A 26167-nucleotide genomic window follows, 5' to 3' on the forward strand; every position below is an offset into this window, starting at 1 on the left:
CCATAGAATGCTTACACTCATTTGTAGCAAACAAAGACAAAGACATTGAACTATCTTTTCCCCGACAACTTGCAGCCTTAGTTTTAGGAATGCAGCTGAATGAAACTGAATTTGATGTTCAGGCTGCATTTCTCAGTGTAACGTGGGCAGAGAGCACCCCCTACTTTCTCCTGATTAAATAGCACCCCTGGCCAGGAAGAAAGGAGACACTGGCTCCATGTGGATATTTTGCTCAGAAAATCAGAAGGGATTTGTCTATAAGGTTCATTACCTCTTGGCCTCTATTGGCAATAACCCATATTCAGCAGGCCAGCATTGTGACACCCTCAAAGGAACTCCCTGAAGGAGGCAAAGTCTAGAAGGAGAATACCTGCTCTGAAGTTTCCCACCTTCCCTGAACTGAATCTGCACAGCCACCCCAGGAGGGGAGAATGCAGCTTTGAAAAATAACACCTTTGTTATTCCAAGTGTTAGAGATGAAGCTGAGTTTTCAGATGGCCTCAAGGTTTGTGCACCCTTCACCAAACACAGATGGAAACTGGACTCTTTGAACTGCTTTGAAAATCTGTTACTAAGTATTGCTGTGGGTCTGTGAAGCAGCCATTGCTAACTTCTGACTGCCTGCAATTTTTATGGCTGTGTGATGACAAGGGATAAAATAGCTTCATTTCAGAAATAAATGTCTTATATGCCAGGGAGGGAAAACCCACCGATTAAGCAAGATTTAGTCTTAACTATGGTAATTCAAAATGGTAGTCTTTAAAAACTGGCTGCAATATTTGCATTATAAATAACATTTGCGTTATAGAAATGCTACTAATATTAACCAATTCACACTGTTCTCCTAAATATTTTGACTTTTTATGGTTTCAGTGCTTTTCTCAGAAAACATTAAGATACATAAAGATGGATATCATCTATTTATATATCAACGATTGGGATTACAGTTTTTTGAACTTTGTAAATTCCGTCAGAATATATTGACTCTTGGAATCTAAATCAGAAACACTTGCTGTTGTAAGTCAATGTCATGCTCTGGGTTACATAGTGGTTCCATCAAAAATAGTTTATATGTTTAACACCACAGTTTTCATTTGCCTATATTAGGAACAACCATTCAATATAAACCACTGTAAACTGACAATCTTGAATCACATTTAAGCCAGTAGAATTTACAATGTACCATCCATCAAAATCTGTTACACATGCAGCATATAACAAGTTAGGTTGTTCTTGTTTTTTTTTCCCTTCAAAGAAAACTGAGCTACTGAGAGAAGGAATCTAGACATTTCTACAAACTAGTGGAAGGCTGTGAGAACTACAGCTGCTTGTTCTTAAGGATAAAACAAGGTTTGCCCACACAACACACAGCATTAAACTCTATGTTCTCAATGTAGTTTTATTATGATTTTCTAAACACTAAAAGTTGCACAAGTACACCCAGTATGTGTTCATGTCTGGACCAAAAATCAACTATCCCTTAGGTTAGCAATGCCACATTCAGCAAGTTTTCAGGTTACTATGGAGACATTAACTTAGCTGTTTTATGTACAACATTTTTATGGTAGGAGTTTAATTATATCAACAGAGGTACATTATGATATATATTTAATAAGAACACATGTTTTAGCCACAGCAGGCTGTCTCCTTGGAGCCCAGCAAGGATAGCTGTGTGACCCCTACCCCGCCTCAGGATGCACACCAGCACGACTGAGAAGACTCAGTAATCTCTTCCCTGGACTTACTGAATGTATTTTTTCCTTCAAAAACAAAAACAAACGAACAAACAAAAAACTTGATGTATATGTAAAGAGACCAGAAATCTGAGCTTCCTTGCAACTTCCACACCCCAGGGTTCACTGAGTGACTGTAAAATTCTGGCATGCACAATCTCTATTTCTAATTCTTCATTTCATCCTTCCTACCACAGGTATTACAGTGAGAGGAAGAAACCTCACATCATGAGAATTTACAATCTCTCCATCTTCCTTGAATTTAAAATGCTGTGTAATTCAAAGGCGGCACTGAAATTTCGATGATGTTTGGAACCAGTATCTGATAATAACTACCTGATAGAAGAAAAAGAAAGATAACCTGGAACTAAACAGAAGAAAGGGGAGGAATGAAAGAAAGCCTTGTCACCTGGTTTTCTTCAAATCTATTATTTTGTTGATGAGGAAGCCAAGAAGATGTGTAAGAAAAACCTCATTCCCATTTTGGAGATTAAAAAAACAAAAAAACAAAAAAGCAATTGAATGGAAAAAGAAATTATATGACTGCCTTGCTGGTGTCCCTGCATCATTCTTAAAAAATACTCTCAGAAAGAGTAAGGGCAAGAATGATGATGCAGAGTTGATGGCATCTTCAAGTGACTAGACTTACATAATAACTTGAGATCACTCTAAATTCAATCGAGGTTCATTATTTTAGAAGTGCAAATTGTGCCGAGGGCTAGAAGTAAATGATTGAAGCAGAGTTTTTGCCAGGGCCACCTTGTCTGATGATGCTGTTTGTGAACAACCTTGAGACTCCCAAGGCAAGGATAGAAGTGGGGCTGTAATTGGCTACATTCTGTTCACCAAGCCAAAGCCTCACAATGTGCTTCACCAAGCCACAGCCTCACAATGTGCTACCTACCCAGAAGAAATGGGATGCAGAATACATTAAAAAAAAAAAAAATTCATCATACAAACAAGGGACACCTTTTTAAATTTACACACTGACACTCCACAGATGCTCTCTGGCCTCAGTGCGGCTCAAAGAATATTGACTGGTTATGTCAGGCCCCAAAACTGTATTGGATAATTAATTTTCCAATTAAGAGGCAAGCTGCCAGCAGCTGTATATTTTTTTAATCTAAGTCCTCAAAAGAAAGAGAAGTCTTTATCAGGACCAACATGGTGTGGTCCCCAAGCTTCTCCCCTACCATACGCCCTCACTCTCCTGCATGCCTCCTATGCTCCTCACTGGTCCCGGGGGTCATTGCCCTTGCTCGAGCCTAGAACACTCCCTCTACATGGCAGCCCTGTGTTTCATTTCCTCTCTCTGTGCAGGTGCTCAACCATCTCCTTACCAGGAAAGCCTTGCTGGCAGGTCTATCTAACAGGGAGCAACCTCTCTGCTAATCCCCAAGCACTTTGGAATGGTGGTCCCCTATGGTTCCTAATTCTTCTTCATTTAACTTACCATTCCCTACCTACATTACATGTTTAATTAGTAGTCTATTTATAGTCTGTCTCCCAGAAAACAAATGTAAGATTCAGAAAGCAGAAATGTTTGCTCATTTCATTTTTTGCATTATCTCTACCTCTGCCAGCTCTGGGATGTCACCTGTGATCTAATCTGTCATCAGCCCATCTGGGTAGACTTGTTAGGGTTTACGCCCTTCATCTCCTCTCCAGATATATTAAATAAAAGTCAACATGTACTAGAAGGAACTCCACTCCCATCATTTAATCAGCATTTAAAAATTTAAGTAATGTATTCCTTTCTGAAAAAAATATTTGAATAAATTATGTAAAACATGAAAAAGTTCCTTACAAAGTGATTTGTGGTGATACAGGAGCTTATTCCTGTCTACCTCAAAAATGAAGGTTCTTATTGTCCCTGCATCAGTTAGGAATTCTTTTAGGCTACACATAATAGCACCATTATGCAATGGGAAATATGTATCAGGAACTACCTTTTCCTCTAGCAAGAACTTTTGAAGTTGACAGTCTAAGGAAAACACAGCCCTTCAACAATACCTTCAGTACTTCGGTTACTTTTACTTTTCTTCTCCTCATTCTTGGCTGTATCTTTCATCCTCATGGTGATAACATAATGTATTCCCCATCATTCTCCATCACTGAGATCATGTTTTAGGCAGGGAAGTTAAATTGTGGTGAGGTAAAAAATACAATCCAGTAAAGTCTGACCATTTTAAAGAAGATTTTCCAGAATTTTGTCCAAAAACACCTACTTATGTCCCACCAGGAGCCAGAAAAGTGTAACTTTTTGAGGAATGAAATTCTACCTCCATTTAAATCAGGTTTTGGTGGCAAGAAAGAAACAATGAATAATGAGGAGAGAACTAGTGCATAATCCATCATTGTTCCTACAAGAGGGTGGTAGATATCAGATTATCAACCAATAGCTTTGCTAAAGTGAAAAAAAGGAGAATGTTTTCTCCATAAAAATTCTCTCAAAAAAAAATTCAACCTTCATTTGGTCTTATTACACAGTGTAATTTTTAGAGCAGCGTCATACACAAAGGATTATTCTAAATCATTAATAAAAAAGACAAATATAACAGAAAAAAAGGACCAAGGGATATGACACTTGCCCAAAATAGCCAATAGAAAGCAAAAGATGCTCAACCTCACTTATATGCAGGAAATGCAAATTTAACAATGAGATATTATTTCACTTCTTCAGTTTGGCAGAAATAAAAAGCCTGGATAATATTAAACATCTGCAAAAATGTAAGAAAATGTCAGCTCCTATACCACTGAAGAGAGTGTAAATCAATACAATAATTTTGAGAGCAATTTGGTGATGCTTAGTGAAGCTGAGAAGGAAATGGCAGCCCACTATAATATTCTTGCCTGGAGAACTCCAGGGACAGAGGAGACTGACAGACTACAGTCCAAGGGGTCACAGAGAGTCAGACACAATTGTGCGACTCACAAACACACACACACACACAGTGAAGCTGAAGATGCTAGGATTCTGCCAATGCCAAATATCCCAGAATACCCTTGCACAGGGAACCCCAAAAGATGTGCATACATACGTAGATTTTATTATTGTTTGTGATGCCACTTGGCTAGTTTGAGTGGGCAGGGCTTTACTACACCCATTTTATGGTTTGCTCCTCCCTATGACGAGTGCAAAGCAGGAGGATACTGAGATATTACACATTTCGACTTGGAATGGTCCTAATATCTTAATACATATGGAAACAATTCTCCACATATCAAACACTGCTGACAGAGGGGACATTCAAAAATAGCCCTTTTGGGGTCTACACTTCTATCTTGTAATGGAGTCAAGAATAAATATACTCTGATTTTGTTATAGCTTTGCAATCTGCCACTTTTGTGACACTTCAGTTTAGTTCAGTTCAGTTGCTCAGTCGTGTCCGACTCTTTGTGACCCCATGAATCGCAGCATGCCAGGCCTCCCTGTCCATCATCAACTCCCAGAGTTCACTCAGACTCACATCCATCAAGTCCGTGATGCCATCCAGCCATCTCATCCTCTGGTGTCCCCTTCTCCGCCTGCCCGCAATCCTTCCCAGAATCAGAGTCTTTTCTAATGAGTCAACTCTTTGCATGAGGTGGCCAAAGTATTGGAGTTTCAGCTTCAGCATCATTCCATCCAAAGAAATCCCAGGGCTAATCTCCTTTAGAATGGACTGGTTGGATCTCCTTGCAGTCCAAGGGACTCTCAAGAGTCTTCTCCAACACCACAGTTCAAAAGCATCAATTCTTCAGTGCTCAGCTTTCTTCACAGTCCAACTCTCACATCACTTAGGTCTACTTAATCTCTACCTCATCACAGAATGAAAACCTGGTGGAGATAAACTAAATATTTACTAAACAGTAAAACTGACTTCAGGAGTGACATCAGCAACATGGCCAAACAATAAAAATTTGGCAGCCATCCACAGACAAAAGTGCCTTGGAGGGAGCTCTGGGACCCAGGACCATATGCTCATGAATCCAGGAGGAGTTCTGCCTACCCCTGCACCTGGTAATGAACATAAAGAACTCAGTCTTGGCTCCAGCCCCTCTTGGCCACAGTCTGGGAGCCCATGGAGAACACTGTGTCAGACAACCACACATAAATGACAGAGTTTTTTTGGAAGGGAAAGTTTTTAGCTGAGCATTTTCAACACACTGTTGGAGCAAAAAAAACAAAAACAAAAAAACAATGAGTTTGAATTCTCTGGAGAGAGTAAGAGAAATTGACTTTACCTATGTCACTTCTCCCCCAAGGTGGCACAGGAGAGATCTTCTTGGCCCATGATTTCTCCCGCAGGGGAAGTGAGAGTGTGTGAGTGAGTGCTCAGATTTCCCATTTATGCAGGAAGCTGCCAAAAGAGGTCCTCTTCTCTCTCACTGTCTCCCAAGAACGGACTCATGAGCTACATTATTGCAAACTGGGAAGAAGCTGAGAGAGCAGCAGATGAGACTCTTGGAAGGCACTAAAGGGAATCAGATCCTATTGTGTCACAGACTCCATCAAGAAGTCCACCCAAAAGCACTGAGGATACTTCCTCTACAGGATCTCACAGTCAGTCCATGGGCACCAGAGCACTCCATGTACCCTCAACCCTGTGGCTGGCTCCCTGAATGTACTCTCTATGGTGGTGACACTGAGTTTTGGAAGATGCCTAGTGAGCACATGAAAAAGTTGGTCCAAATCTGCAGGACAAGGAGAGATCTCAAACTTCAGCTTTGTCTCTGCCCTTGGCAAAGCAAGAGAGAAACTGTCAGCACCTGGTTGAGTGCATAGCAAGACTGATAAAAAGGCATACAAGATACAAGCTTAAAAATTCTTCCCTAAGAGGGATTGAGAAATGTGGAGCAGGTATATCCACAAAAGGTCTGAAAATGTCATAGAATACTAGGAGGAAGTGCAAGTTTTTAGCAGAGCAATTTCAGCACAGTGTTGAAACAAAAAAATGAGTTTGAATTAACTGGAGAGAGTAAGAGAAACAGACTTTACCCACATCACCTCTCCCTCATGGCACACAGCTCAGGGCCAGAAGAGACTTTTTGTTCCATGATTCCTCCCTTAGGGGAACTGAGAGCAAGTGAGTAATTTTTCAATCAAAAGGCACTGAATGAATAGTTGGATGGGTAAAAAATAAATAAATAAATCCTGAATTTTTATGGAGTCACTGAGAGCTCAAGATGGAAAAGCAAATACTGAGAATGAAGAACAAAATTGGTATCATTATGCTTACTGATTTCAAACTATAATTTAAAGCTATAGACACACATACCAATGGAACAGAACAAAAGCCTAGAAATAAACCCTCAACCTCTATCTGACAAGGGGGTCAAACACTGTTGAAAAAACTAGAATCTTAGAAGCAGAAGAATGAAATCGGAGTCCTATCTTACACCACTCCCAAAAATTAACTCAAGATGGATAAAAGACTTAAAAATAAGACTTAAACCTCCTAGAAGAAAACATAGGGAGAAGCTCCTTTACATTCTTACAATGACTTTTTTTTTTTTTTAATATGGCACTAAAAGCACAAGTAACAAAAGGAAAATAAATAAATGGACTACATCAAATTAAAAAGCTTCATTACAGCAAAGGAAACAATCAACAAAATAAAAAGGCAGATTAGTGAGTGGGAAAAATATTAGTAAATCATGTATCTAATAAAGGACTAATAATCAAAATATATAAAGAATGCATATAATACTATTTACTCAATAGTACAAATAATATCCATTTAAAAATGGGCAGAGGAGGGACTTCTCTGGTAGTCCTGCAGAGTTAAGGCTCTGCATTTCCAATAAAAGGGGTGTGGGATTGATACTTGGTCAGAGAACTAAGAATCTACACATCATGAAGTGAAAGCCATTCTGTTGCGTCCAACTCTTTGCAACCCCATGGATTGTAGCCCCCCAGGCTCCTCTGTCCATGGGGGTTCTCCAGGCAAGGACACAGCCATGCCCTCCTCCAGGGGATCTTCCCAACCCAGGGATCGAGCCCAGGTCTCCCTCACTGCAGGTGGATTCTTTTACCAACTGAGCCATCAGGGAAGTACAGCCAAGGGGAAAAAAAACGTTTTAAATGGACAGATAAACTGAATAGACACTTTTCCAAAGAAGATATATTAATGGTCAGCAGGTACATGAAGAGAGATTCAACATCTAATCATCAGAGAAGAGCAGATCAATACAATAATAAGTCACTTCACATCTATTAGAATGAATTTTATCAAAAGAAGATAACAAGACAACATGTGAAGAAAAGGTAATCCTTATGCACTGTTGGTAGCGGTATAAATTGGTATATCTACCCTGAAAAATAATATGCTGCTGCTGCTAAGTCGCTCCAGTTGGGTCCGACTCTGTGCAACCCCATAGACAGCAGCCCACCAGGCTCCCCGGTCCCTGGGATTCTCCAGGCAAGAACACTGGAGTGGGTTGCCATGGCCTTCTCCAATGCATGAAACTGAAAAGTGAAAGTGAAATCGCTCATTCGTGTCCAATTCTTCGCCACCCAGTGGACTGCAGCCTACCAGGCTCCTCTGCCCATGGGATTTTCCAGGCAAGAGTACTAGAGTGGGTTGCCATTGAAAAATAGTATAGAGGTCCTTAAAAATTAAAAATAGAATTATCCTATAATCTAGCAATTCTACTTCTGGGCAGGCATCTAAAGGAAATAAAATTGGAAGAGAAATTTGTACCCCCACGTTCTTACAGAATTACTCACAGCAGCCAATATAGAAACAACCTAAGTATCTGTCTATAGATAAGTGGATAAAGAAGATATGGGGTTTGTGTGTATGCACAAATATTATTAAATATTTAGCCAGGAGAAAAGGAATCCTGCCACTTGTGACAACATGGCTAGCCCTACAGAGCATTATCCTAGATGCAATAAATCAAACAAAAACAAACACAGTATGATATTACTTATATGTGGAATTTCAAAAAGTTATATTCATGGAAAGAGAGTAAAATGGTGGCTGCCAGGGGCTGGGAGATGGTGAAAATAAGAGATGTTAGTCAAAGGGTCTGAACTTTCAATTAAAAGATATTAATAAATAGGTTCTGGGGATCTAATATATAACTATAGTTTACAATTCTACACTATATATGTGAAAGTTGTTAGGAGAATAGGTCTTAAATATTCTTACAATAATTAAGAAATAATTATCTGATGTGATGGAAGTGTAACACTATGGTGGTAAATATTTTGTAGTGTGTAAGTTTATGAAATCATCACAAGGTACACAGTAACATATAAAATGTTATATGTCAATTATATCTCAACAGACTTAGAATACAACAGTGGCTCCTAATCAAGGAGGCAAACATTGCCCTAAATATCCTGGCCCTAAAAAAGAAAAGCAGTACCAATAAACAAATATGCAAAGAACATACAATGATGTGATAAATATATAATCTTTATATTCATGATTTGTTCATTAACAAGTCATATTATTTTGAAAATTATGAAGAAAATATTTTTTCACTTAAAAGTATTTGTTCAGTCATTCAGTCATGTCCAACTCTTTGAGATCCCATGGACTGCAGCACGCCAGGCCTCCCTGTCCATCACCAACTCCCGGGGTTCACCCAAACCCATGTTCATTGAGTCGGTGATGCCATCCAACCATCTCATCCTCTGTCGTCCTCTTCTCCTCCTGCCCTCAACCTTTCCCAGCATCAGGGTCTTTTCCAATGAGTCAGCTTTTCACATCAGGTGGCCAAAGTATTTGAGCTTCAACTTCAGCACCAGTCTTTGCAATGAATATTCAGGGTGGATTCCCTTTAGAATTGACTGGTTTGACCTCCTTGCAGTCCGAGAGACTCTCAAGAGTCTTCTCCAGCACCTAACTTTGAAAATAGCAATCCTTCAGCTCTCAGCCTTCTTTATAGTCCAACTCTCATATCCATATATGACTACTAAAAAGCCATAGTTTTGACTTATGGACCTTTGTTGGCAAAGTGATGTCTCTGCTTTTTAATATGCTGTCTAGGTTGGTCATTGTTTTTCTTCCAGGGAGCAAACATCTTTTAATTTCATGGCTGCAGTCACCATCTGCAGTGATTTTGGAGTTCAAAAACACAAATCTGTCTCTGTTTCCATTTTTCCCCATCTATTTGCAATGAAGTGATGGGACCAGATGCCGTGATCTTAGTTTTTTGAATGTTGAGTTTTAAACCAGCTTTTTCACTTTCATCAAGAGGCTCTTTTAGCACCTCTTCACTTTCTGCCATTTGGGTCACTTGTCATCTACATATCTGATGTCACTGATTATTTCTCCTGGCAAGCTTGATTTCAGCTTGTGCTTCACCTAGCCTGGCATTTCGCATGATTTACTCTACATATAATTAAATAAGCAGGGTTACAAGATACAGCCTTGACATACTCCTTTCCCAATTTTGAACCACTCCACTGTTCCATGTCCGAAACTTAAAAGTATATGTGAGTATTTTGATGCAGTGATCACTGTGTCATTGAAGTCATCTTTAAGAATAGTGATTCCATTCTTTCAGAAAAATTAAGAACAAATTCAGGAGAGCTATGTGACAAATTCCTGTTTGACTAGAGAGAGTTTCATAGTGATTTCTTACTCCCTTTCTTTTTTTTTTTTTTTTTTGCCTGACTCCAAGGTCATTTTATTTATTTATTTTTTTAATATAAATTTATTTAATTGGAGGCTAATTACTTTACAATATTGTATTGGTTTTGCCACACATCAACATGAATCCACCACAGGTATTCATGTTCCCCATCCTGAACCCCCGTCCCTCTTCCCTTCCCGTACCATCCCTCTGGGTCGTCCCAGTGCACCAGCCCCAAGCATCCAGTGTCATGCATTGAACCTGGACTGGTGATTCGTTTCATATATGATATTATACATGTTTCAAAGCCATTCTCCCAAATCATCCCACCCTCTCCCTCTCCCACAGAATCCAAAAGCCTGTTCTATACATCTGTGTCTCTTTTGCTGTCTCGCATACAGGGTTATCGTTACCGTCTTTCTAAATTCCATATATATGCGTTAGTATACTGTATTGGTGTTTTTCTTTCTGGTTTACTTCGCTCTGTATAATCGGCTCCAATTTCATCCACCTCATTAGAACGGATTCATACTTTCTTTCTAAGAGTTTCAGTTTCTGGTTCTACCGTTCTGAAGAGACTGGGTTTAAAAAAAAAAAGCTTGATATTTCTTAATAAATCTGTCACATTCAAATTGTTAATTTTTCTTAAGGGTTATTTTTCCTTCTATTTAGTCATTTCAGCTTCTGTGTAATTTCTCATGATTTTACAAATTGCATATACTTCTACCATAATACAAGCAATGGATACATATTTGTGTGTGTGTGTGTGTGTGTGTAAGTAAGTAAAAGTTTCACACAATTTCTTCTAGTGAATTTGATGTGGTAAAAAACGTAAGTATTATGAGAAAATAAATGGAAACTATTTTGTCATATTGTGAGCACATGAAAAATGTATTACATTTTAATTGAGAAGTTACACTTCTTAAATCATTGTTAATTTTTTAAATTCACATCAATATTTAGCGTATTTTCTTTCTCAGGGAATGTTTTGTTTTCTCTCTCATGCTCCACAGGCCTCTATTAAAACTAAAATATGCCAACTGATCACTAAAGAGTCATTTATCAAAGCATTCCTTTGCTCTTAGTATTTGTGACTGGTGCCCTTTAATGTAAAGTGAACAGACTATATATTACCCAAGTTATAGCTCTTCATTCAGTGGCTACCTAGTAGAGATATCCATATTTTAAAGGCATACTAAAAATATATAAAATCTATATGTACAATATTTTCATTTTCATGTAACTTTCATTCTAATATAAATTTGGAATTATATATTTCTAAATATTACATAAAGATTCAGAGATTAGTTTAAATTACTTCTTTCACTATCTTCCCAAAATACAATGAGGGAAAAATAATATGAAAAACCAATATATATATGTGAATCACTGCTGTACAGCAGAGATTAACACAACATTGCAAATTAACTATACTTCAATAATTTATTTTTTTAATGGCAGAAACGATGTGTGTTTTCTCCAAGTCTGGTTTATAAAAAGCACGGTTTCTGTCTTGTTTGCTACCTCTCTCTCTCTTCCTTGGGTTTGGGTAAGTCTTGTCCCAACAGCTCTGCAGGGAGGTACATGTAGTGACTGCATCTGTGGCTGATGCCTTCCCCCATGAAACTCTAAATCAGAAACGTACAGTAAATCTAATCCCAGATTCGTGACCCTCAGAAATTGTGTTAGACAATAAAGGTTTATTGTTTCAAGCTGTTGTGTTTTAGGCTGATTCATTCTATAATCATAGATAACTAATACAGTACCTAAGCACAGCAGCAGAGACAGAGAAAAAACAGTGGACAGTAAACTTTTATTTTCAGACTCACTAATAAAAGTTTTTCCTTAAATGTATATAAGTGGGAAGACTTTCCACCAATAAACTCCAAGATATATTTAACATGTATTTTACATGTATCATGCAATTTAGACTGCTGTTAAGCAATTCATCAATATAAGTCCTCTCTTCCTGGCTTAATATTCATTAACCAGCCCTCTGATTGATTTGACTTTCCAAGAAGTCTGGCTACAAAGAGAAACTTCACTGATCATGCTGGCATGAGTATTCAGATCACTGGGGAAACTGCTCTCCCTACTAAATTAAATTGGCAATCTGATTTTATGCATTTATGTTGAGAGACTAGTTACTAAGAACCTGCCACTGTGAAAGCCTACTTTTGATGGGCTGTGAAACTTGGGATTCCAAGCCTAAAAGAATAAAGCCAGATCATCAATGCACAAAGCTCAGTGTATTTACAAAAGTACTGTCTTCTTGAGAGGATAGACCGTAGTCCTTCTACAGATGAAACTTCCCTTAAAATCAACATTTCTTTGTGAGAGTACTTCATGGCTTAATAACAACATGAGAAAAGAAATTCCCTGTCACTGAAATCAAGTGAGAATTCACATCATTGTCACATTTCATACCATGGATGTTCCATGAGGAAAGAGATTCTGTCCTGTTCATTCACTGACATATTTTGTGCCAGGTGCAGTAGGTACTCAGTAAATATTCATAAATGAACGTAAATTTAGATACTATCCAAACATTCTTGTGTGTTTCAAGACTGAGTTCTCGCTCTCTCTCATTTCTCATGGAAGCCATTGAATATCTTTAATTTTCTCATATATCTAAAAGTGGAAAATGTATCAGTAAATAACTTATTTCCTAGTTCAACATTAAGATGTAAATCTCAAGTGATGATCTTTCAGCCTCCTGCCACAAAATTCATAACAATCTGTATCAACAATAAGACATATTAACATGTCTTAAAGACCATTCCATAATCACACATACATATGTACCTAAGTTGGTTAAAAGTGGTGCATTTTTGCTTTCTTCTAATATTTCAACTGAGTTATAATTAACACACAATATTATATTAGTTTCAGGTTTACAACAGAGTGATTCAATATTTCAGGCATAATGATCACCATAATACAACCAGCTACCATCCATCATCAAACTGTTACAGTACTACTGATGACATTCCCTATGTGCACATTACACCCCCATGACTTGTTTACTTTATGGCTGGAAGCTTATACCTTTTAACCTCTTTCACCTACTTTGTCAGTCCCCCCACCTCCCTTCTCTCTGGCAACTACCAGTTAGTCTTCTGTATCTATGTCTGCTTCTGTTTTGTTTTATTCATTTATTTTTTTTTAGATTCCACTTATAAATGGCCTCGTCATATTTGTTTATCTCTGTCTGATTTATTTCACTTAGCATAATACCCTCCAGGACAATCCATGTAATTTGAAAAGATGAAAGTTCCTCTTCCTTCATCACACCACTATTTACAGTAGCCAAGATATGGAAGAAACCTAAGTGTTCATCAACAGATGACTGGATAAAGATGTTGTGTATATATATGTATACAAATGGAGTATTATTCAGCAGTAATAAAGAATGAAATCTTGCCATTTGAAGCAACATGCATCAACCTAGAGCATGTTAATCTAAGTGATTTGTTCCCAATGTTATTGGAAAATCTACAGTGTCACCATGTAGGACAATATTAACTTGAGCTTTATAAGTGTATAGGTAAAGAAATTATATCTCTAGTCTCCTCTACCATAAATTTTAATTAAAAAAACAACTGCATCACAAATTATATAGCACTGTTTCTAGGTTTTAGAATAATATTCTGGCTGATTAATTTCTAGGTCAAAAGTACAACATTTTGAATAGTATTATCCTATTATTCTCAGGAAGGTTTGACTACCTTACAATTTTATCACTTTTTTTTTGGTCAAGCCACACAGCTTGCAGGATCTTAGTTCCCCCACCAAGGACTGAACCTGGGCCTGGCAGTGAAAGTGCAGACTCCTAATCACTGGACTGCCAGAAAATTCCGTTTACTATTATTGTATGAGTAATTCTATATCTACATCTAATAGATATTATAAATGCTGGCTAATTTCTTAGAAGAAAGTTGTTTCTGGCATGAATCATTCATTTAATATTTCCCAAATATTTTGCATATTTTTCAATTAAATGTGAGATTGGCCATTTTTTGTGTTTAATCCATTTGAATATTTTCCCAGAAATAGGTCTGTTTAATATTTAAAAAATATTTTTCTACTCATCTCTTATTGATATGTATGAACTCATTTCATAAATTTTTTAATTTTAAAACTACTTTATTACTCATCTGATACATGTATATTTCTAGTTTTTGCTAGCTTTATTACTATTTGACATATAATCTATAACAAATCTATGAAGCTATAAGATATGTGAATAAAATGATCACTCATTTTCATGACTACCTTCTGTCTACCTATGAGGACTAAAAAATGATTTGGGAAAAGTAAACTCCTAAGGTGTCCTGTGTTCCTTTGTATGGATGCTATTGTAAATGTACTGTTTTTTAAAAATTCTACACTCTGTTTCTAGTGACCTCATTCTTTTGCTAAATTCACTATATAAAACAAGTAGTTTATATTTTTTAGAATTTTTCTATTTTACACACCATGCTATGTGTGATAACAGTTTTATTTCTTGTATTCTAGGCTTTACATTTTTCTTGCTTCATTGCAATAGCTATGACATCTAGGACAATGATAAACAAACACAGTAAGTGTGGATGTTCTTGCAATCTCTGAGGGAAACTTTAATATTTACAACCAATTAGCATGCTATTTGCTATATTTTGAGTAGATGTCTTTAAAGTAATTTAGGCTTATTTTTAGGCTTCTCTGGTGGTTCTGACTGTAAAGAATCTGCCTGCAATGCAGGAAACCCAGGTTCAATCCCTAAGTTGGGACGATCCCCTGAAGAAGGGAATTGCTACCCACTCCAGTATTATTGCCTGGAAAATCCCGCAGACAGAGGAGCCAGGTGGGCTACAGTTCCTGTGGTTGCAAAGAGTGGACAGGACGGAGCAACTTTTGCTTTCAAGTTTATTTTTAGCTTACAAAGGTTTTTTTTTTTTTTTTTAAATCATACAACACTGTTATATTTTACTAAATGCTATTTCTTCATTTACTGAAAAAATTACTTGATTTTTCTCACTTTCTTTGTTACAGTGGGGAATTATACTAGGTGATCTTAAAATGCCTAAACTCAACTCAGATATCTTGGAATAACCCCAACTTGTTCCTCAAGTCTAATCTTTTTATGCATTGGTTGATGAATTTGTCAGTTTGGTTTGAATCATCACATCTGTGTTTATGGGAGATATTTTTAAAATTTCTCTTCAGGTTTTTTTCATCAAAATTTTGCATAAACCAAGGTAGGCAATTTTCCCTTTTTTTCTATTCTTTTTAGTGTTATTTCTATTAAAAAAAACTTTATATGTTCAATTGAAATCACCTAAAACTTTTTTTTTAATATAGAGGTAAGCATACATGTGAAGGATTTAATTAAAGATCCAATATCTTTGATAGGTATAGGCCTATTCAGATTTTCTCTGTCTTTCTGTATTGGTTTTGGTGACTTCTGGTTTTATTTTATTTTATTTTTTTAAATTTTTACTTTTACTTTACAATACTGTATTGGTTTTGCGATACATTGACATGAATCCACCACGGGCGTACATGCGTTCCCAAACATGAACCCCCCTCCCACCTCCCTCCCCATAACATCTCTCTGGGTCATCACCGTGCACCAGCCCCAAGCATGCTGTATCCTGCGTCAGACATAGACTGGCAATTCGATTCTTACATGATAGTATACCTGTTACAATGCCATTCTACCAAATCATCCCACCCTCTCCCTCTCCCTCTGAGTCCAAAAGTCCGTTATACCCATCTGTGTCTTTTTTGCTGTCTTGCATACAGGGTCGTCATTGCCATCGTTCTAAATTCCATATATATGTGTTAGTATACTGTATTGGTGTTTTTCTTTCTGGCTTACTTCACTCTGTATAATCGGCTCCAGTTTCATCTATATTATGAGAACTGATTCAAATGAATTCTTTTTAACGGCTGAGTAATACTCCATTGTGTATATGTACCACAGATTTCTTATCCATTCATCTGCCGATGGACATCTAGGTTGCTTCCATGTCCTGGCTATTATAAACAGTGCTGCAATGAACATTGGGGTACATGTGTCTCTTTCAATTCTGGTTTCCTCGGTGTGTATGCCCAGCAGTGGGATTGCTGGGTCATAAGGTAGTTCTATTTGCAATTTTTTAAGGAATCTCCACACTCTTCTCCATAGTGGCTGTACTAGTTTGCATTCCCACCAACAGTGTAGGAGGGTTCCCTTTTCTCCACACCCTCTCCAGCATTTATTGCTTGCAGACTTTTGGATCGCAGCCATTCTGACTGGTGTGAAGTGGTACCTCATTGTGGTTTTGATTTGCATTTCTCTAATAATGAGTGATGTTGAGCATCTTTTCATGTGTTTGTTAGCCATCCATATGTCTTCTTTGGAGAAATGCCTATTTAGTTCTTTGCCCCATTTTTTGATTGGGTCGTTTATTTTTCTGGAATTGAGCTGCATAAGTTGCTTGTATATTTTTGAGATTAGTTCTTTCTCAGTTGCTTCATTTGCTATTATTTTCTCCCATTCAGAAGGCTGTCTTTTCACCTTGCTTATATTTTCCTTTGTTGTGCAGAAGCTTTTAATTTTAATTAGATCCCATTTGTTTATTTTTGCTTTTATTTCCAGAATTCTGGGAGGTGGATCATAGAGGATCCTGCTGTGATTTATGTCGGAGAGTGTTTTGCCTACGTTCTCCTCTAGGAGTTTTAGTTTCTGGCCTTACATTTAGACCTTTAATCCATTTTGAGTTTATTTTTGTGTGCAGTGTTAGAAAGTGATCTAGTTTCATTCTTTTACAAGTGGTTGACCAGTTTTCCCAGCACCACTTGTTAAAGAGATTGTCTTTACTCCATTGTATATTCTTGCCTTGTTTGTCAAAGATAAGGTGTCCATATGTGTGTGGATTTATCTCTGGGCTTTCTATTTTGTTCCATTGATCTATATGTCTGTGTTTGTGCCAGTACCATACTGTCTTGATGACTGTGGCTTTGTAGTAGAGCCTGAAGTCAGGCAAGTTGATTCCTCCAGTTCTATTCTTCTTTCTCAAGATTGACTTGGCTATTCGAGGTTTTTTGTATTTCCATACAAATCTTGAAATTATTTGTTCTAGTTCTGTGAAAAATATGGCTGGTAGCTTGATAGGGATTGCATTGAATTTGTAAATTGCTTTGGGTAGTATACTCATTTTCACTATATTGATTCTTCTGATTCATGAACATGGTATATTTCTCCATCTATTAGTGTCCTCTTTGATTTCTTTCATCAGTGTTTTATAGTTCTCTATATATAGGTCTTTAGTTTCTTTAGGTAGATATATTCCTAAGTATTTTATTCTTTTCATTGCAATGGTGAATGGAATTATTTCCTTAATTTCTTTTTCTATTTTCTCATTATTAGTGTATAGGAATGCAAGGGATTTCTGTGTGTTGATTTTATATCCTGCAACTTTCCTATATTCATTGATTAGCTCTAGTAATTTTCTGGTGGAGTCTTTAGGGTTTTCTATGTAGAGGATCATGTCATCTGCAAACAGTGAAAGTTTTACTTCTTTTCCAATTTGAATTCCTTTTATTTCTTTTTCTGATCTGATTGCTGTGGCCATCTTTGATTCTCTCCTGTGACTTCTGGTTTTAAAGGAAACTGTTTATATAATTTATGTTGTAAAATTTACTAGAAAGTATTTGCTCATAATTTCAGCTTTGTTATCTTTTTAAATTACTACAGAAACTTCTACTACTGCTTCCTTTTTCATTTCTGACATTGGTAAATTTTCTTTCCTCTTTCACTGGATAGAGGTTATTAATACATCTTGTTAATGGCTTCAAGGATGATACTCTTGACTTGGTTAATTATCTCAATTGTACATTTCTTTCTTTTCTATCTTGTTTTATTATCTTCTTTCTATTTTTAAATTTATTTTTCTTCAAATTTCTTGAGATATATTTAGAAATTGATTTTCAGCCTTCATTTTTGCCTAACAGATGTACCAGCTACATTATTCTGTTTGCGCTTAGATGCAGAAAAATACAAGAGAACACTATTTCCACAAAGTGAGAAAGAAAAGCCAGAAAACTTCCAAACTATATATATATACACACACACACACACACACACACACACACACACAGAGTAAGAGTTGAGGTTGTTAGGTAGTTACAATAGGAAAAAAGGGAGTCCAAAATGGCAGTGACTAAAAGACATAGAAGGAAAAAGCCCCAAAAAATAGAACAAAGGAAGGTCCGAGGACCAGAGTAAGGACATTAGGTAAAACAAACAGCCCTCCTGGCTAGTCCAGTTTACAGAGGGCAGGCTCAGGAGGAGGAAAAAAAATTGTATAAAAAGAGGAGCCAAAATTGAGCCCAGGGCTTCTCTTCTAGTCTTTTGGGTTGGCCTGCCCTCATGCCTCAAGAATGTATTTTCTTTTGCTTGCCAATAAAACAGCTATAACACTGGTCCATCTGTCGCTTCAAATTTTTGCAGCGGCAAGACACAACGAGGAAATTACAAAGTCCTTCAACAAGGTCAAAAGGCAACCAGGTGAACTGAGTTTCAAAGGGTTATAAAGGCCTCTTAGGAGATACAGACACAAACTGTTTTACCTTTTTCAGAGCACTGGAAGAAGAGACAGCCACCACTCAAGAGTAAGAAGAATAACAATTTCACAAATCCATAGTAGCCAGAATAATGTAACACTTTAGACTCCAAGGGAATCCCAAACAGAAGCGGAGCCTGTATTCACCTAAATCACTTTTCCCAGCCTCTAAACCCAGAGCCCCAGGGCACAGAGGTGGGGACCTCTGGGAGTCCCCCTAGCCAGCCCGCCTGTAACTCCGTTCACTTCCGGAAACCTGTTCTCAGCCAACAAGTCTTCATCTGTGCAGAGAGCTCTCACCTGCTAGGGTTCAAAAGAGCTACTTACTGTGATGAAGGGGTGGAAAGGCACCTGTTTTGGGGAAAGGGAAACTGCTGCGGGAAAGCTGAGAGGTAAAAGCTGTCTGCACTTCAAGTGGGAAGCAGGAGTATCCATCTGCCCACACCCAAGAGCCTTGAACACAGAAACGGTAATCCCTCCCACCACGAGGCCCAGGTATAATGCTACTGAGAGAAGTAAAGCAGAAGCCCCTACTGAGCCTGGAGGTAAGGTAGGAGACCTAAGCACGGGATACAGACCACACTCATACAAAGCACCTGCACTGTCACGGGGACGCCACGGAGCTCTCTCCAGCACGCCTAGAGGGAAATTTAGAGAGGAGGGGTTTATATTAGAAAATCTGACAAGGTTTCAAATCAATGAATTCAGCTTCCTTCTTAAAAAATAAGTAAATAAAAATAAGACAGAGAAAGAAAAACAAATAAGCCTAGCAAGAGAAAGAGAGGAATAATGAATATACAGGCAGAAATCAATGAAATAGTAAACAGGAGGGGGAAAAGAAATTCAATGAAATCCAAGACTAGATCTTGGAAGCAATCAATAAAATTGAAACATCTCTGGTCAGACTAACCAAGAAAAAAAAGAGAGAAGACAAACTTACAGCTTTAGGAGTAAAAGCAGAAAGAGAGAGAGAGAAAGAGAATGTCTGTGTGTGTGTGTGTGTGTGCGCGCGTGCGCAGGCGCATGCATACTAAGGCACTTCAGTTGTGTTCAACCTCTATGGAGGTCGCTACAAATTCTGCAGATAATAAAGGATATGAGGTAATAATATACAGCTATATTTAAATACTTTCAATGACTAGCAAAACTCACTCAAAAAAACAGATAAACTATGTACAAATATATTTCTCAGGTTCTTGAACTCATCATTCTTTCCATATCTACTTCTAAATTCTAAATTCTTTCAGATATATTTTAAATAACAGAAACAGAAATAATACAACATGATTCTGGTTAAATAAAAAATGCTAATCAAAGGACAATGATCTTATGAAATAAATGCACAATGTCAAAGACAGACATTAAATTCAAGACACATGGGGCTTCTAAATAGGAAGTCTGAATAACTATAAAACAACACATTTATATGAGAATAGAGTAACTGATTTGCAGTCTTGGGAAGAAAAGACAGTGATAAATCATATCAATAATGTAAACATTTTCTTTGAGAAGAACACAATTTACTAGATATATTGCCTGGAAAGTAAGTTCTCCTGAGGTGGCTGCATTAATGTTTATTTATTCAAACAAGTAAAATAATTTTTAAACTATTTTTAAGAAAATTATTTTCAAAGCAAAAATTCATTAAATGTACTAGTTTCATGTTGTTGCACTGGAATAATCTGCCACAAATTTAATGCCTTAAAACAACATACATAATTTCTGTTACAGTTCTGGAAGCTAGAAGTCTGAAGTCAGCTTTACTGGATCAAAGTCAAGGTGCTGATAAATTGCATTTCCTTCTGAAGGCTCTAAGGGACAATCCATTTCTTTGTGTTTTCAGCTTCTGGAAGTCATCTATATTCCTTGGCTGGTGACTCCTTCCCTCACACCACTCCAGCTTCTTACTTCCATCACCTGTCTCTTACTTCTGACCTTCTTGCACCCTCCTTAAAAGATTCATATGATTATACTTATGGCCCATTGGGATTATCCAGGATGGCTAAGTATTGAGTTACGTCCCCCTAAATTCACATGTCAATTGAGTTCTCAACCCTCAAACCTTAGAACATGACTTTGTTTAGAAATCAGGCCACTAGATCATTAAGGTGAGATCATTAAGGGAGGCCCTAATGCAACATGATTGATGACGTATTATAAAGAGAGGAACTTTGGACCCAGAGACAAAACACCCTGAGCACAGGGAGAACACCATGAGAAGATCAAGGAAATGATTGGGGTGATGCTTCTTCAAATCATGGGACGCCTGATTGCCAGCAAACCACCAGAAGCTAGGGGGGGAGCATGGAACAGATTCTGCCTCACAGCCCACAGAAGGAACCAATTCTGCCAACACCTTAATCTCCAACTGCCAGACTTCAGGACTCTGAGACAATGAACATCTGTTTTTAAGACACCCAGTTTGTGGTACTTTGTTACATTAGCCTTACAAATTAATACAACAATAATTTCCCATTTCAAGATTCTTAATCATATTTGCAAATTCTTTTGCCATATAAGGTAACATTCATAAATTCCAGGGATTAGGGAGTAGGTATCCTTGGAGAGTCTTTATTCAGCATGCTTATTGACAGACCATTTTAAATACTGGATGATATGGGTTAAATAAAACATTCCTTTCTCTCAAGATTCACTATTTATAGCTATAAATCCAAGTGTCAAGTGAATTATTTGCAGGGACTTCTATGGGCCTGGCATTGTGCCTGATATTTTAAAGAGGAAAATGAAGCTTGAGTGAAGTACATTTTCAGTATTACAAAACTATTCCTAAAATTATCCCTTGCCAAAAACAAGTGATGCTTTGGCCTAAACTATTTTCCAGATTCACTACATTGAATGAACAAATTAATTTCAGAATAGTAGGGTGACTTATTTGATTGTATTTCAGTAATAATAATCAGTTATAACTAGCACTATATCTCAATAAGTCATTCAGAATTTTGCATAGAAAGTAAAATCATTTATTGTTTTATTATATTATTACATAGTTCTAGTATTCCCAGATATATACAATCTTTGCAGATTTTCATATTATATAGAAAACTTGCATATGTTTATAGAAATACCAGGGAAGATCAACTCAGGAAATATAAACCTGTCAGTAACTTCATAGTGTGGTAGTTTGTTTTTTCAAATCTTCTATTTATATACAGTTGATTATTTTTAATCTCTCAACTTCCCTTCCCAAACATCAAAATCGATACTCCCATATGTCATTTGCAAAAGAAGGCACAAAATAAAAACCACTGTAGGCATTTCAAGCAGAAAGGTATTAGGTTTAGAGAAGTAAGTGTTTATAAATTTATTGGAAGGGCTAGAGAATCAGAAATCTCAATGTCTCCATGGTATTTTAGCATGCAGGAGGCTGCTGTTATTACTAAAGATACTACCTTTCATCCATACCAAATTGAACATTAGATACTGAATGCAAAGTCAGGACCCTGTCTTCCTACCTAAGTATTCATAATTCCACTATCTTGCTTGTCAATTGCTACAGCAGCAAAAGTATACCTTTTCTTTCCATTTTTCATTTCTCATGTAAATTTAAATAATGACAAGAATCTAAACATATAAGCTATTGAATAAGTCAAATTATTCAGTCATAGATGTAAAGAGATAGAAAAACTATATAAATGAGAAGAGAAAGACAGGAGTCTCAGGCTTTAGTGAGAAGAAACCAACAATTTCCAAATTAATAGAGAACAGACATTTTATACAGCAAGAACTAAGCAAGAACAAAGCTTTTGCCTGCCATAAGAGTGGTGTCATCTGCATGTCTGAGGTTATTGATATCTCTCCCAGAAATCTTGATTCCAACTTGTACTTCTTCCAGCCCAGCATTTATCATGATGTACTCTGCATATAAGTTAAATAAGCAGGGTGACAATAAACAGCCTTGATGTACTTCTTTTCCTATTTGGAACCAAACATTGTTCCATGTCCAGTTCTAACTGTTGCTTCCTGACCTGCATATAGCTTTCTCAAGAGGCAGGTCAAGTGGTCTGGTATTCCCATCTCTTTCAGAATTTTCCACAGTTGATTGTGATCCACACAGTCAAAGGCTTTGGCACAGTCAATAGAGCAGAAATAAATGTTTTTCTGGAACTTTCTTGCTTTTTCGATGATCCAGCAGATGTTGGCAATTTGATCCCTGGTTCCTCTGCCTTTTCTAAAACCAGCTTGAACATCTAGAAGTTCACGGTACACGTATTGCTGAAGCCTGGCTTGGAGAATTTTGAGCATTACTTTACTAGTGTGTGAGATGAATGCAATTGTGCAGTAGTTTGAGCATTCTTTGGCATTGCGTTTCTTTGGGACCGGAATGAAAACTGAACTTCTCCAGTCCTGTGGCCACTGCTGAGTTTTCCAAATTTGCTGGCATATTGAGTGCAGCACTTTCACACCATCATCTTTCCGGATTTGAAATAGCTCAACTGGAATTCCATCACCTCTACTAGCTTTGTTCATAGTGATGCTTTCTAAGGCCCACTTGACTTCACATTCCAGGATGTCTGGCTCTAGGTGAATGACCACACCATAGTGGTTATCTGTGTCATGAAGATCTTTTTTTGTACAGTTCTTCTGTGTATTCTTGCCACCTCTTAATATCTTCTGCTTCTGTTAGGTCCATACCATTTCTGTCCTTTATCGAGCCCATCTTTGCATGAAATGTTCCCTTGGTATCTCTAATTTTCTTGAAGAGATCTCTAGTCTTTCCCATTCTGTTGTTTTCCTCTATTTCTTTGCATTGATCGCTGAGGAAGGCTTTATCTCTTCTTGCTATTCTTTGGAACTCTGCATTCAGATGCTTATATCTTTCCTTTTCTCCTTTGCTTTTCACCTCTCTTTTCACAGCTATTTATAAGGCCTCCCCAGACAGCCATTTTGCTTTTTTTGCATTTCTTTTCCATGGGGATGGTCTTGATCCCTGTCTCCTGTACAATGTCACGAACCTCAGTCTGTAGTTCATCAGGCACTCTATCAGATCTAGTCCCTTAAATCTATTTCTCTCTTCCACTTTATAATCATAAGGGATTTGATTTAGGTCATACCTGAATGGTCTAGTGGTTTCCCTATTTTCTTCAATTTAAGTCTGAATTTGGCAATAAAGAGTTCATGATCTGAGCCACAGTCAGTTCCTGGTCTTGTTTTTGTTGACTGTATAGAGTTTCTCCATCTTTGGCTGCAGAGAATATAATCAATCTGAATTCGGTATTGACCATCTTGTGATGTCCATGTGTAGAGTCTTCTCTTGTGTTGTTGAAAGACGGTGTTTACTATGACCAGTGTAATTTCTTGGCAAAACTCTATTAGTCTTTGCCCTGCTTCATTCCATATTCCAAGGCCAAATTTGCCTGTTACTTGAGGTGTTTCTTGACTTTCTACTTTTGCATTCCAGTCTCCTATAATGAAAAAGACATCTTTTCTGTGTGTTAGTTCTAAAAGGTCTTGTAATCTTTATAGAACCATTCAACTTCAGCTTCTTCAGCATTATTGGTTGGGGTATAGACTTGGATTACTGTGATATTGAATGGTTTGCCTTGGAGACGAACAGAGATCATTCTGTCACTTTTGAGATTGCATCCATGTACTGTATTTCAGACTCTTTTGTTGACCATGATGGCTACTCCATTTCTTCTAAGGTATTCTTGCCCACAGTAGTAGATATAATGGTCATCTGAGTTAAATTCACCCATTACAGTCCATTTTAGTCCACTGATTCCTAGAATGTCGATGTTCACTCTTGCCATCTCTTGTTTGACCACTTCCAATTTGCCTTGATTCATGGACCTGACATTCCAGGTTCCTATGCAATATTGCTCTTTATAGCATCGGACCTGGCTTCTACCACCAGTCACATCCACAACTGGGTATTGTTTTTGCTTTAGCTCCATCCCTTCATTCTTTCTGCAGTTATTTTTGCACTGATCTCCAGAAGCATATTGGGCACCTAATGATCTGGGGAGTTCCTCTTTTGGTATCCTATCATTTTGCCTTTTCGTACTGTTCATGGGGTTCTCAAGGCATAAAGACAAATAACCTGGTGTAAAAAATATAAATAGGAAGTGGAGAATCTAAAATTAACAAGTTCTATTGGAAAATTATTAGATTTCAAATAATTATTTTTTTGTCATGACAAGATTAAAGAGAGACATTATTGGAAAATGTGTGGTAGATAGATATTTTTTAAAACTTTTGGAAAGTGTGTTAATTTTTCTGAGGTCAATTTGGACATGTTTATCAAAAATTTAAATGCTTAACCCAGCTTTTTCCACTTTTAAAAATTTCTGGAAGATATACTCAAATAGGCATGCATGTATGCACACATATGCACAATTGTTTGTGGAAGGGAACATGAAAGAAACTTAAGTGTCAATGAACTGGGGACTAGTTAAATAAGTCATGATAAATCAATGCAATATTTTATTTTGTTGCCAAGAGAAAGAATAGGTAATCTTGTATGTATTTTCAGAAAAGGTAATAAAAACAATTTAGGTGGAAGGCAAAAACAAATAATTAATGTTGCATGATCCATTTTAGTAGAAATATGTTTTTATATATATTGTTAACAGTGGGAGATTCAATATTTTTACTTTATTCATGACCCTGTTTATGACATATTTGTTTATAAAAACTGAGAATAACTTCAATTTTAAAAACTCTTTAAATTTTTTTGAAGACTATAAGATCTAGCAACACACTGGTCTTTATTCAAATCCCATTTCCCACACAGATTAACTATGAAATCTTTGACAAATTACTTACTTCTAAGCTTCTTTGAAGTTTGGAGGAGTTTGGGGGAGGAGGAAATGTAATAATAAACTTAAAGTGCTTATCCTAGATCCTGACATAAAGTATTCAAAAAATAATAGATGTTATTATACTGTTATCAGTCAAGGCTATGGTTTTTCCTGTGGTCATGTATAGATGTGAGAGTTGGACTGTGAAGAAGGCTGAGCGCCGAAGAATTGGTGCGTTTGAACTGTGGTGTTGGAGAAGACTCTTGAGGGTCCCTTGGACTGCAAGGAGATTCAACCAGTCCATTCTGAGGGAGATCAACCCTGGGTTTTCTTTGGAAGGAATGATGCTAAAGCTGAAGCTCCAGTGCTTTGGCCACCTCATGAGAAGAATTGACTCATTGGAAAAGAGTCTGATGCTGGGAGGGATTGGGGGCAGGAGGAGAAGGGGATAACCCAGGATGAGATGGCTGGATGGCATCATGGACTCTATGGACGTGAGTCTGAGTGA

The sequence above is a fragment of the Capricornis sumatraensis genome, chromosome 1, assembly GCF_032405125.1.
Source record: "Capricornis sumatraensis isolate serow.1 chromosome 1, serow.2, whole genome shotgun sequence".
Classification (NCBI taxonomy): Eukaryota; Metazoa; Chordata; class Mammalia; order Artiodactyla; family Bovidae; genus Capricornis; species Capricornis sumatraensis.